The following is a 13888-nucleotide window of genomic DNA, read 5'->3' on the forward strand; positions in this document are numbered from 1 at the left end:
GTCAGACAATGGCACTGTATACCAGTAGTAAAAATTGTGGGTGCACGTAACCCCAATATATTCTTTGAATTACCAGTCAGAAACTGGCACTATATGGCAGTAGCAAGAAATGAGGGTATTTATAACCCCAATATATTCTTTGAATTCCCAGTCAGACAATGGCACTGTATACCAGTAGTAAAAATTGTGGGTGCACGTAACCCCAATATATTCTTTGAATTACCAGTCAGAAACTGGCACTATATGGCAGTAGCAAGAAATGAGGGTATTTGTATTCCCAATATACTCCTTGAATTCCCAGTCAGACAATGGCACTGTATACCAGTAGTAAAAATTGTGGGTGCACGTAACCCCAATATATTCTTTGAATTACCAGTCAGAAACTGGCACTATATGGCAGTAGCAAGAAATGAGGGTATTTATAACCCCAATATATTCTTTGAATTCCCAGTCAGACAATGGCACTGTATACCAGTAGTAAAAATTGTGGGTGCACGTAACCCCAATATATTCTTTGAATTACCAGTCAGAAACTGGCACTATATGGCAGTAGCAAGAAATGAGGGTATTTGTATTCCCAATATACTCTTTGAATTCCCAGTCAGACAATGGCACTGTATACCAGTAGTAAAAATTGTGGGTGCACGTAACCCCAATATATTCTTTGAATTACCAGTCAGAAACTGGCACTATATGGCAGTAGCAAGAAATGAGGGTATTTATAACCCCAATATATTCTTTGAATTCCCAGTCAGACAATGGCACTGTATACCAGTAGTAAAAATTGTGGGTGCACGTAACCCCAATATATTCTTTGAATTCCCAGTCAGACACTGGCACTATATGGCAGTAGCAAGAAATGAGGGTATTTGTATTCCCAATATATTCTTTGAATTCCCAGTCAGACAATGGCACTGTATACCAGTAGTAAAAATTGTGGGTGCACGTAACCCCAATATATTCTTTGAATTCCCAGTCAGACACTGGCACTATATGGCAGTAGCAAGAAATGAGGGTATTTGTATTCCCAATATATTCTTTGAATTCCCAGTCAGACAATGGCACTGTATACCAGTAGTAAAAATTGTGGGTGCACGTAATCCCCAATATATTCTTTGAATTCCCAGTCAGACACTGGCACTATATGGCAGTAGCAAGAAATGAGGGTATTTGTATTCCCAATATATTCTTTGAATTCCCAGTCAGACAATGGCACTGTATACCAGTAGTAAAAATTGTGGGTGCACGTAACCCCAATATATTCTTTGAATTCCCAGTCAGACACTGGCACTATATGGCAGTAGCAAGAAATGAGGGTATTTGTATTCCCAATATATTCTTTGAATTCCCAGTCAGACAATGGCACTGTATACCAGTAGTAAAAATTGTGGGTGCACGTAACCCCAATATATTCTTTGAATTCCCAGTCAGACACTGGCACTATATGGCAGTAGCAAGAAATGAGGGTATTTGTATTCCCAATATATTCTTTGAATTCCCAGTCAGACAATGGCACTGTATACCAGTAGTAAAAATTGTGGGTGTATATAGCCCCAATTCTATTGCTAGGGGACTTGCAGGGTATTTCTGGGGTGAAGGTGGGGGGGCACACCGTTGGAACGGGTATCGGGGTATATATCGGGTATACGGGAATACACTGACAGTGTATTCCATTCAGGATCCTGGGAAAGCTGGGTTGCGGCGATTGAGCCCGTCAGTGCCACGTTACACTGACAAGCTTCTCCCTGGAATTTAGCTCTTATAAGAGCTGTTGGTTGTCTTCTCCTTCCTATCCTAGCCTGTCCCTGCCTACCCAGAATCTAAGCCCTAGCTAGCTGGACGGAAACCTCCGTCCTCGGTGAATTGCAAGCTCAGAATGACGCGAACCTGGGCGGCGCTGTTCTTTTAAATTAGAGGTCACATGTTTTCGGCAGCCAATGGGTTTTGCCTACTTTTTTCAACGTCACCGGTGTCGTAGTTCCTGAATCGAGTAATGGCGCACTTTACCACGCGGTGTTCGATTCGATTCGAACATGCCGAACAGCCTAATATCCGATCGAACATGAGTTCGATAGAACACTGTTCGCTCATCTCTACTTATATCAAGATAAAACGTAAAATCTATTACCCACTCACCATTCCGTATCGTCTGTATCCTGATCTTCTTCAGAATTCGATTCTTGCCATTTAGCAACACCTGAATGGGTGTCATTTCCAAGTATCTCTTGTGATAGACGTTTAACAAACTTCTGTAAAGAGAAATCTCCCCCATAGTCTACAGCTTCCAATAAATAAAGGATAAACGCATTAATACAGGAAAAATGAACTAAAAGCCAAAACGCCACCAAAAATGTGTTGGTGTTATAGTCTTTTCCATAGACTGGGAATATACTGTATCCAGTCAAGCAAGACAACTTGAAGTAATCTCTCAATGTCTGGTCCCTGTGGTGTCCGTTCTTAACAGATGACCCATGTTTCCCCCTGTGTTTGGACACAACTTGTAGTTTTATGCCGCGGTTGCCAAACTCTTCAATGATGGCCTCATTTATATGGGCTGAAGTGTCAATCTGCACTGTATAATTGCTGTTATAAACTAAGAGGAGTTTGCGTATGATGTATAGGAATGGGATGCACTCAGCTTTCCTGAGGACTTCCGTTATTGAGTAAAAATAAAAATTACATATATAACCTGTGCCCTTATCCACCAGTAACACCACTCGTAGGTCATTTGGAAGCTGGGGGTCTCGAAAATCTATTTTGTATTTCTCAATGCAAAGAACCTGTGCAGGCTCAAAACTTGACCTGAAGTTGACTCCAAGTTGTTCTTGTAACTGGTTAATTTCTTGAAACAAAGTTGTTACATTTTTATTTCCCTTTGTGGAAAATAAATGGGACAAATCTTGTAATTGTTGGTCTGGGGAAAAAGTGCAATATTTTGTCACTGAAGCAGCTCTTGTTTCTTTGGTGGATTTGTCATGCAGTCCAAGTAAACCGCTCGAGAACAAGTTTCCCACCCACTTTAGTATGTCCGCTTGCTCCACCTTCACAAGGCTCTGACCTCCATGGCTATGAAGCCTTCTAAGATTCTTGTTGATTTTCTTCAGCACTTTTTCAAGTATCTGTTCATCTAGTAAGTGCAGAAATATATGCTTTGTAGCTGATGGCGCATGAAAAATGTCTTTTCCCAGTTCAGTCCTCGTTCCTTTCTTTGGTTTATCACTATGTTGCAAGGTAAAGCATCTTCCACAGAGTATGGAGGATGAAGTGACAACTTTAATCGTAGAGTAATCTTCAGACGCCCATTGTGCCCCTATTAGTGTAGTAACATCCATACCCACATAATGGATTGTGTAGAGTCTCCGGAGAATCGATAGATGGCATTTGGTGGCAGGCTTTTGTTTGTGGGAGTTGTTAGTTTGGTTTCCAGTGACTCCATAAATAAAGGCCACTGAGCATTAGCAATCTGTGTACTCAAGTCAGTTGTTAGAGCTACAGCAATGTAAACGGAGGAATTATATGGCAGGCAATCTGACACCTTCTGCCTGTCATTGAAACATTGGAAGGGCGAGATCTAAGAACTATAAGGTGTAGCAATAATAGAAACCAATAAAGGATGGAATAAATATTTATATATTATGTCAAATAATTTATATCTCTTAGTCGCCAACGTCTTGTGGGGATGTTCTATTACAGTGCACTATTAAAATGTTATGTTATGAATATTTCATGCCTCGCCATATTTTCTGCTTGGCTGTGCATTCCAGATGGAAAAAAATGGAAATCATCAATTTGCAGGTTCCCACTTTGCATGTTCACTGTCATGTTTGTACTTTGATGTGTAATTTTTGATGTGTACTTATGTAACTAAGGAGAGAAAGCAAACCTCTCACTGTGATCATGGTCATAATTATTGGGCTCTATACTGGGTTTGGCATTGGGGATTCACTTTACCGTGATCACCTTAATAAGTCTTTTTTTTTTTTTTGTAACTCAAACTTTATTGAAATTTTTTTTTTTATACAATAAGAAAAGAAAAAACAATTACAAGTTACAGGGCGAACACCCGCCCTGCGAACAGAAAAAGCACACAGTGCAACACAAAATACAATCATAGAAGTTAATAAGTCTTTTTTAGGGGAAACTGTGAGGTATAAAATGCCCGCCAGGTTAATAAGAATGCCAAGTAGGAGTCTAGAATTGGAGCAGAAACATATGTTTTGTGGTATTAACCCTATGTAGCACTGGATTTTTTTTTTATAGATATGCAGATCAGCCTACATAGACCTATGATAGTGTATGGTGTCTATTCTCATGGTAAGGTGGTAGTCAGCACTACCTTCCATAAGTGTGGCCGTAGGTGGGTATCTGTAGCTGTGTCCTCACTCCTGATATATGTGGAGGTATGCTTTATACTCTGGGGGTGACTGCTCTTACCACCGGTACTAGGACCCCTGGTATGATTGTTGTATTCCATTTGGTATATGCTATTTGGCTGATCTTATAAATCTCCTATGTTTGTGAGCTTGCCGTATTTGAATTGGTGGTTCATATAATAGTATTGGTATTCTCTTGAGTTACTTTATCCATTATGTATTGCTATGTAGTTATTTATTTCTATCTAACTACCATAGTGTGTACCTATATTATTTATCATCACTATTTATTAACATTAATTATTGGAATTTAGGTAGTTATACAATTTTTTTTTTGTATAATATATTTCTTTTCATCAATCCTTACATTTATTTATTTATATATATATATAAAATATTATATGTGAATTGCTCTAGATCATATAGGGTTGGGCATTTATTGATTATTGGTATAGGTATGCTATAACTGGTATTTTATTTTCTATCATTGTTATGTTCTATATGTACCTCCCCCTTATTCCTGTGTTATACATTTGATGGGGTTATTGTATTTTATTTTCCCCTTGTCGGTTTGTGTCTTCACTTTGTTGGTAAATATGTGATTTATTATGTATTATTATTCCAAGAAAAGATTTACTAATGTTTTATCACACATTGGATGTCTTGTTCCTTTTTTCTTGAGATGTATGCACATACTGATGGCCTTTAGGCCTCCTATATTGCTTTGTTATTAGTTTAAGGCATTTGTAGGTGTTATGCTTTATACTCTGTTCATGTACAGAAGTTCTGTTTGTACTTTATATCTGTGAGGTATTTTACTGTGTTTTCTGTATTTGTATGCCTTGCTTTGATTCTGATGAGTCTTTCCTGCACTGGGTACTTTGTGCTATTTTCACTCTAGGTGCTTTGGTGCTGAGAAGAGATGAGCGAACAGTAAAACGTTCGATGTTCAATATTCATTTCGAGTAGCCCCTCAATATTTAACTACTCGAATCGAATATTGAACCCTATTATAGTCTATGGGGGGAAAATGCTCGTTTCAGGGGTAGGCAACGTTCGATCATATTATACTTACCAAGTCCACAAGTGAGGGTCGGCTGGATCCTCCAGGCCTGGGCAGAGCCGACTGTGCATGCCCGCACTACAAGTGGACATGCGCAGTCGGCTCTGCCCAGGCCCGATGCCTGGCAGAGTGAATCAAGAGCCGGAAGACGCCGCGGGGAAGCTGCACGGAGAAGACTTCTAAAGGTAGGAGAAGAACCAGCGTTGATTGGCCGACTGTATAGCATTCGGCCAATCAATGCTGGTTCTGCATCGAACTTTTACATTCGAATAGCGAGTGGTACTCGATCGAGTACGAGTATTTCGAATACTGTAGTATTCGATCGAATACCTACTCGATCGAGTACTACTCGCTCATCTCTAGTGCTGAGTCATTGAGCCTTCTTCAGTCTACAATTTTCTGGATTATTCCAAAATTTCATGTCCCTTTACGTACAGATTTTGTATGCTATGGTCTAAGACCTGATAGCCTTGCCAGGTGGGAAAGTCTCCTACAAGATGGTGTTTTCCAGCAGCTTTCAGGTCTTCTGTCCAGAGTCCTATTTCAGACCATTGTGAACACCTCTCACTGCAAAGAGTTGTATCATCCCAGACTTTACCTGAAAACTAGCGTCATGAACCTTAGCGTGCATTTAAAGAATGGAAACCATGTAAACCCGTTCTTCTCTCAAGCTGTTAGTAGGCTGCTAAGGTTTCTACTAAACTGTTGAGAAATTGCTGTTTAACTGTGCGGTGCTGGAGCAACTTTAACTCTTGCTGTGTCCAAGCAACTGCTGTTAACCACATCTACCTCAGTAATGTACTAATGATAACAAGATGTGCAGATGTATGCGGCTACTTCATCTATGGAGGAAGCTGTATTCATGTACACATGTGGCCACAAGGATCCCCTGCTCTTGGTGCTCCTAGCACCTTCATTTACATATTCAATCAAAGTGAATACTCATATACCTTCCTGTGGAGGACAGAGCCTTAAAGGGGTTGTCCCATCACAAGGATTTTATCTATACTGCTTGTTAATGTGAATGCAAGACTTTTCCTAAATACATTGCTTCAGCAAAACTGCTTTGTTTGTCCACTATCTTACTTTATTCATTTATTTTGACACATCCCTTGACTTATCTGGTCATAAGTCAAGTGATGTATCTGCTGCTCTGAGGGGGGAGGGAGGAGGGGCTAAGTGCACGGGAGTGAGCCTGGAGGGGGTGGGTGGGGTAGTTTACCCTTGGGGGGAAGGGGCTGCCTATACAGACCCGGCATCCGCTGTAATAGAGAGGCGGATGCTGGGGAGTGTAGACGCCAGCACAGATGCCTGCAACATCGCTATGCTCCTGTCCTGCATGAAGCCAGCAGCGGCAGGAGCGATGCTGCTATTCTGGGGGGGGCGGAGGAGTGGAATAACAGCATCGCTCCTGCCGCTGCTGGCTTCATGCAGGGCAGGAGCATAGCGATGTTGCAGGCATCTGTGCCGCCATCTGTGCATCTGTGCCGGCATCTACACTCCCCGGCATCCGCCTCTCTATTACAGCGGATGCCGGGTCTGTATTCACATATGATAAAGCTGGCCCTGCGTGCATGCTCATAGACCAGTCGAGCCTTCACAATGCAAATACAGACCCGGCATCTACTGTAATAGAGAGAGGCGGATGCCGGGTCTGTATTCGCATTGTGAAGGCTAAACTGGTCTATGAGCGTGCACACAGGGCACATGCATATGTAACCCCGCCCACCAATGACGCAACAAAGCCGGAAGAAAGAAGAATTTACAGCAACGAAGACTGGTGAGTATGCAACGTGGGAATACCCCTTTAAATAACCTGTATGTACAGCAGATTGGCTGGGAGCAAACAGCAAGGTTATAGGTTCTTAAAGGGCCAGAAGTTGCAGCTTACACAGATACCTCCAATCCATACCGATACCTCTCTTCCAGTCCACTGCAATGACTTCACCTTAACATCACACATCGGTGGTCTTTAGAGGAGTTGCACGCTACATTCAGCTAATCATCATGACATAAGGGTAGAGAAGTTCCCTTGAGATATGATATGGCACAATAACCCCTGGTTAGTTTTTCAGATAACTCGCTGCTGCTCTCTGGTCACATGCACAGGGCTGGAGCATGGGACAGGCTGGGATGGGTTTTATATGCTATTAGGGCATGAAAAATTTTTACTTTACTAATATTTTTAGAGCTTGGGTTTCTTTTTGCACACATTTAGTTTCATAATAAACATCAATACATTGATGGATCACAGAAACACGTGATGAATATAGATTCTAAGACTGATCTTTTTATGCACAAGAATTTGGACCTAAGGCTAAGACCCCATGTAGCGGGCTGCAGCATGAAACGCTGTGGGAAAAACGGCATCAGAAATGCATCAAGGTTTTTCCTGAAGTGCTTTTCACAGAAAGTCCACAGCGTTTTCCTCTGCAGACGTTCTGCTTCAATTATACCTATAGAGGAAACACCAATGTTTACGTAGGTATAATTGACATGCTGCGATTTACGAAAATGCAATGTTTTTTGAAATCGCAGCATATCCACTACGGATAGCGGATATTTTTATCATTATTAGCCCAACCATTCATGTTCTTCACTAGAGTTGATTCGAATACTAGATTTGAATACCTAGCTCCATAGGAATGCACGTTAGAGGCCGGCGCCACCTTACGGCACTTAACTCCTTGGTGTTCGGTCGCTCCCATGCATTCCTATGGGAGGGAGGTATTCAAAACTCTAGTTTCAAATTCTATTCGCTCATCTCTATTCTTCACCCATATAATGTGCACAGTTTCACAATTGTATAAGACCTTCAGACTGAGTGTTGTATGACCTGAAAGGAAGTAAAATGAAGACAGATCACACCAGACAAGATTTGGAACATTTATTAGATGTGGAGCAAAGTTCAGCTGAATTACAGGTTTTAAGACCAGATTCTAAGATTGTTCATGATTTCCTCAACTTTTTAAAGAAACCAGTCATTGGCAGAATCTGCTCCTGTCTGTAACCCAGCCTGTCCTCAACTCTTCCTTCCTTTATTGGACAGTGCAGCTTTTTTGGTTCCTGGTGATCTTCTCAGACTTTTTTCCTTCTTTCATCCTCTTCAGCGTTTCTATGATCTAATGACACAAAGATCACAATTATGAAACTCAAATTATATGAAAGAAATAGCCTGCGTCCACAGAGATTTGTGAAACCCTATTGTAATTCTGTATGCTTCCGCTGTCATACCAGATGTTTTTGGTATGATTTTATGGTATAGCAATTTATACTAGCCGAAAGTTCACTCTTTAGGCTTTTGTTGGGTTTGTGAAACCCTATGGATAGACTTGGCAGGTATGCCAGAATTAACTCCTGTGTAAATGTTAAGTATACCCCACAAAAGTAATGTGATCAGGGCTTTAGTAGCATTGCTAGTTACCATTGATCTAAAGTACATATGTAAGAATCATTGCCCATGTTGGTAGTATCAGTAAATGTCAATGCCACTCCTAGTGACATTAATAATATATTAGAGAAAGTACCCAGTGTTATCTGGGTATAAAGTGTGGGTCCAAAGGATCCCACCAAAGTCAATAAGATCACTTGGCAGCAGCCATCCCGATGTTTATTTTTACTAAATAATACCACATAGAGATTTTAGGAATTTGTATTGAGTATTCCGATATACACAAAAAAGGTTTGGCATCCATATAAATATTTGAGATCGAGTTAGGTTTTTATCCATTTTGTCTGCAGCACAATATACAGAGGTGTAGCTATAAAGGGACCAGAGGTAACAGTTGCTACCTTTCTGTGGAAGCCAAGGGTAAGTTCACACGACAGATTTTGCGCTGGAGCGCACTATGCAAACATCACTGCAGTAATCTTCCTGCTGCCAACAGAATGATTTCTTACTCCTATTCTCCTCCATGTGAGGTTCGGCCAAAATTGAACCTAAAGATTGGGCAGGACGCTTGTGTTTTTACAGATAGCTCATTATTTCAGCTGGTGGATAGTAAAGTGTCTACCACTAAAATGAATGGGAGGCAGAATTTTTGCAGTGGATCTTCCTGCAAAAAAAATCTACCATGTGAATTTACCCAAAAGGAGCCCCTCTCCACAACATCAGACGCTAGTATTGCACATAACATATGTTAAGTAGGGTCCCTGGTTCAGATTTTTTATTGGGGCCCATGAGATTTATGATAGTACTCTTGTGTAGCTACAGCCTAAGGCTTGGTTCACATATACTGATGTGTTCCGTCCTTAAGGGTCCACATGAGGACCCCTATGGATGGAACACAAGCGCTGTGCTATTCAAGTACACGGGCCCCATAGACTATAATGGGGTCTGTGTGCTTGAACGGCACAGCGCTTGCAGTTGCGCGTGTGTTCTGTCCGTAGGGGTCCTCATGCAGACCCTTACGGACGGAACACATCAGCATGTGTGAACTGAGCATAAGAGTAACTGATCACATACACCAAGACTTCCTGTTTGACCAGTTTAACTGCATACATCATATGAATACTTACATCTTTTGGATAAGGAAACCCTCCACATTCCAGTTTTGAGAAAATCACCTCGTCATTGACTTTAATCTCAAAGCTTCCTGTAATAAATACATGAACAAATTAATACATACATATACCTTTAATTGAAAAACAATGCGAAAAGGACTCGGTTTTGGCATCTGTTTGCCTGGTGTGCGGTTTATCGAATTTTTTGGGGGGCAGACACCAGGGCTTAGCATACCACAGGGTCTACATAAAGTATAATACAGCAACCAATCACAAGTGGAAAACAGAATAAATTATGATTGGTTTCCTACAGGCAATAACGACCATTTTTCTTTACTCTGCCCTGTGTATCCGTGTTCCAGTAACACCAAAGACTGTATTCACACAGAATAGGTTTCAGAATAGATGTAATTGAAACATTTCTGTGAAAACTAATGTCAGAACCCTCTTCTGTATGTTTTAATAAATAATTATATTACCATGAATATAATAAATCTGGCTTATCTTTTCTGATAACTTAGCATTGTGCCTCTCCTCTGTACGGCTGATAAAACGCTGATGAGGCAGTTTTTGTACCAAAGCCAGAAGTGTATACACTATATGCATTGCAACCACTGTGAAATGAACCCCTCATTGCTTTTCCAGTATCATTTCTAGAGCACACAAGTCTGAGTGAACAGCGCTTCTTTCTCCTGGTATATAAACTAAATGTACAGTTCAGACTCAATGCACATAGAACCTTACACTTAGTCATAACACAGAACCAAATTTATAGAGAATGGCACATTTTCAAGTTTTGAGGAAATATTCTATGAATCAACTCCAGACACTTAACATGCCAGATATCATTTAGTGACAGAAATCCATTTTGTTTAGTTTAATGCTATCACAGCGTTATTTAGCTGTGAATTACAGTAATATAGACACCAAAAGCTCCGAATAATACTCACCAACTCTGCCTACATTACCACTAATCTCCGCATCAGGTACATGCTCCTTGATCTCAGAGGCAAGCTCCCGATAACGGGACTCGTAACCTCATCTTCCACTGCAAAGCAACATGATGGGAAATTCTTCAATACACCTTACAATTACACAAATGATTTTATTGCACATGTAAGCTTAGGCCGATGCTCCCCCAGTGTGGAAAAGCTGCTTTTTTTGTTGTAGATTTTGTTGCTTTATTACAGCCAACACCAGAAGTGGATTGAGCAGAAGGGAAAAGTATAAAACTTCCTTTATATTTCCCATTCCTTTTGTAATCACTTTGGCCAAAATAAATGCAGCAAAATCTGCAACCCCTTCTTCCCCCTTAGTTTTTCTGCAACGTGCGGCATGGCGTTTTTTTGCACAGTTTTAAACATTGCATTGCAGTTTTGCTCTATGGAGTTTCTGCCCTTATTACACCTATATTGAAAACGCCAGCATTTCCACAGGTATAATTTACATATAGTCTAATTCGCACAAGGCAAAAATGGGGCCCCATTACAAATTTCAGCTTCATATCATAACTGGCTTTGCCGTCTCCCAAATAAGTTTGATCTGTTTATCCATTTGCATGAATTTGCATACATTTTTCTATGATGGATGGAAAAGAACAGGTGATATATAGAGATAGATAGAAACACATGCAAACTGATGTAAATGAAACAACAGATCACTTTTTTTCTTTTATCTCGCAAAGAAGCTGAAAGAAATTGTGTTATGAGAGCAGCCTTACTGTGCTACCAGTCATGAGATAGAGAAAACGTCTCAGTGTTAAACTTGGACCTTATTCATACGTCCTTATTTCACGTAGGTATGGTGAACATTTTTGCTTTGTACTTTATTTCCTTATTTTACTTCTTTGCAATAAAAAAATAAGCTCTAAAGTTCTCCCTAGCAACTCTCTAAATAAAAAAAACGGGGTAAAGAGTGGCTATTAGTGGTTCTAATGTCGTTCGGAAGCTGAGATTCTCAGTTTTCATATGCTACCAAGATCACAGTTCTAGCTATAAAAACTAGTAATAAAAGCCCTATAAGATGAACCTAGCCTCCTCTGACTTTTTCTGGAGATGCCATGCAGATAGCGGTACTCTCGCACATATATGGTGGTATTGCTCCGACATAAGACCCTTTTGGCAAGAAGTCCAATCTTCTATTCAAAGCGGTTACAAATCTGATTTTGAAATCTCGCCCTCAATGGCCATACTGTCTCTACCTTCTTCCCACTATCACCCATCCAGACATAATCTCCAATCCGAACCCCTGATAAAAGCCTTGGGTAGCAAAAGTGAACCAAATCTCCTGTTTTCAGAAATTGTCCAGTTTGGAAAAATAGAGCTCATGGCTGCTACCTCAAGACCTGGTCTCCCTGGATCTTCCTGCAGTCTTAAGTCAAAACCCTGCACCCCTGTCCCCCCTTCTATCCTCCTTCCTCTGCTTCTGGCCCTTTCTCCTGCTCTCCTCTTCCTCCTCCTTCCTCCATACTAACAGCCTTCTCCTCATCCTTCTTCCTCCCTATTGTTCATGTCTCCGTCTGGTACTTCTTCCACTCTCTTGGAATTCTCTTCACTCTCTTTCATCTGCACCTTCTATGACTTGATACAGTTGCCCCAGTTTCTGTAAGGGGTAATATACCAATGCATGTATTGTTTTGCATTTGTGAGCTGTTTGCTGTACCTGACTTGTATTTTATTATTATGTCCTGTACTTCCTTGTTATTACATGGAAAATAAATGAGTACAGGTGTAGGGGGAGGGGGGACAGACTCTCCCCAGCAATGCCCTATCTGAGCGATGCTAAAGTAGAGCTGTTCAGCCTGTTTTCTATTAAAAGGAAGTAAAATAAGTCAATAAACTATATTTCAGAAATTAAAAGAAACACGATAGTTAAACAGTACTTACACTTCAAGCCTCAAACATGTCACATTATAGTATATTAGTATTATCCTTTATTTGTGTAGCACCCAAATGACACACAACACTGCACTAAATGGAGAGGCAGCGAGGAGTTTGTAAGTGGCCATAATGCTATTTATATCACGTAAATAACTTTATGACCATGTTCTACAAAAATAAACATCTATTTAGGGACACTTACATACCAGGAATAATCCTTGTCGTAGTGTATAATATACTATATGTAATAGCCTGTCTGCACAATATCAGGCTGTGCGAAACCTAAAAGTTGACTTTTCATACAGTGTCACAAATTCTGTGCAGGCTATATGTGTGATATAGAACAATATAAACTAGCACATAGTAGCAATGAGGAAATTTCAGGGATTCTAGTTCTATATATATATATATATACATATATATATATATATATTATTTAGTAGCCATTGCAGATCAGATAGTAGATGTTTGATATATAACAGAATCTTACCAGTATTCTATGTGAATCTTCATGGTTTGTGTCTGCATTCTCCTGCTTTCTATTGATGTTGACCGTCGTCGTGTGGCTGGGATTTAAAGCATCTGAAGGGAGTGGTACATGAACAAACTGCTTTGGAAAACTGCCTAGTCATTCCCCTGGTGTGTTCTAGGTCATGTGACTTGTTACGTGCACCAGCTACACAATAGCTTGCATGCTATAGTACTCTCAGGAGCGTAGAAGACAGAACCCTGCCTAGAAACTCAATCTCCAAGGATACAGCAACTTTATCAGCCATGGGTAGTTAATAGAAACAGCTCCACCTAAAAAGCAAAAAAATTGAACATTTTATGTTTAATCAATATTTATTGAGGAAATTTTTAAGTATTGCAAGGAACAGTAATCCGGGCTAATGTGTCTAAAATGAACAGATTAAAGAAGGAGGGAGAAAGAAACAATAAGTAGATTCATATGAAGAGTGACGTACCAGCAACAAAAACATATAGCAACTAAGAATAAAGAGAGGTAGTGCCAGAGGGATTAAAACGCGTGAGTAACCCAATGGGCTACAGCAAAACTATGGTGGGAATGG

At 40.3% G+C, this 13888-nt stretch overlaps 1 pseudogene; it reads right to left on the reverse strand.

The window, feature by feature from the left end:
- Nucleotides 1–8308: 8308 nt before the first annotated feature.
- Nucleotides 8309–13439, reverse strand: LOC142204871 (migration and invasion enhancer 1-like; annotated as a pseudogene).
- Between the last annotated feature and the right edge of the window lie 449 nt (nt 13440–13888).

The sequence above is a fragment of the Leptodactylus fuscus genome, chromosome 5 (assembly GCF_031893055.1).
Source record: "Leptodactylus fuscus isolate aLepFus1 chromosome 5, aLepFus1.hap2, whole genome shotgun sequence".
NCBI lineage: Eukaryota > Metazoa > Chordata > Amphibia > Anura > Leptodactylidae > Leptodactylus > Leptodactylus fuscus.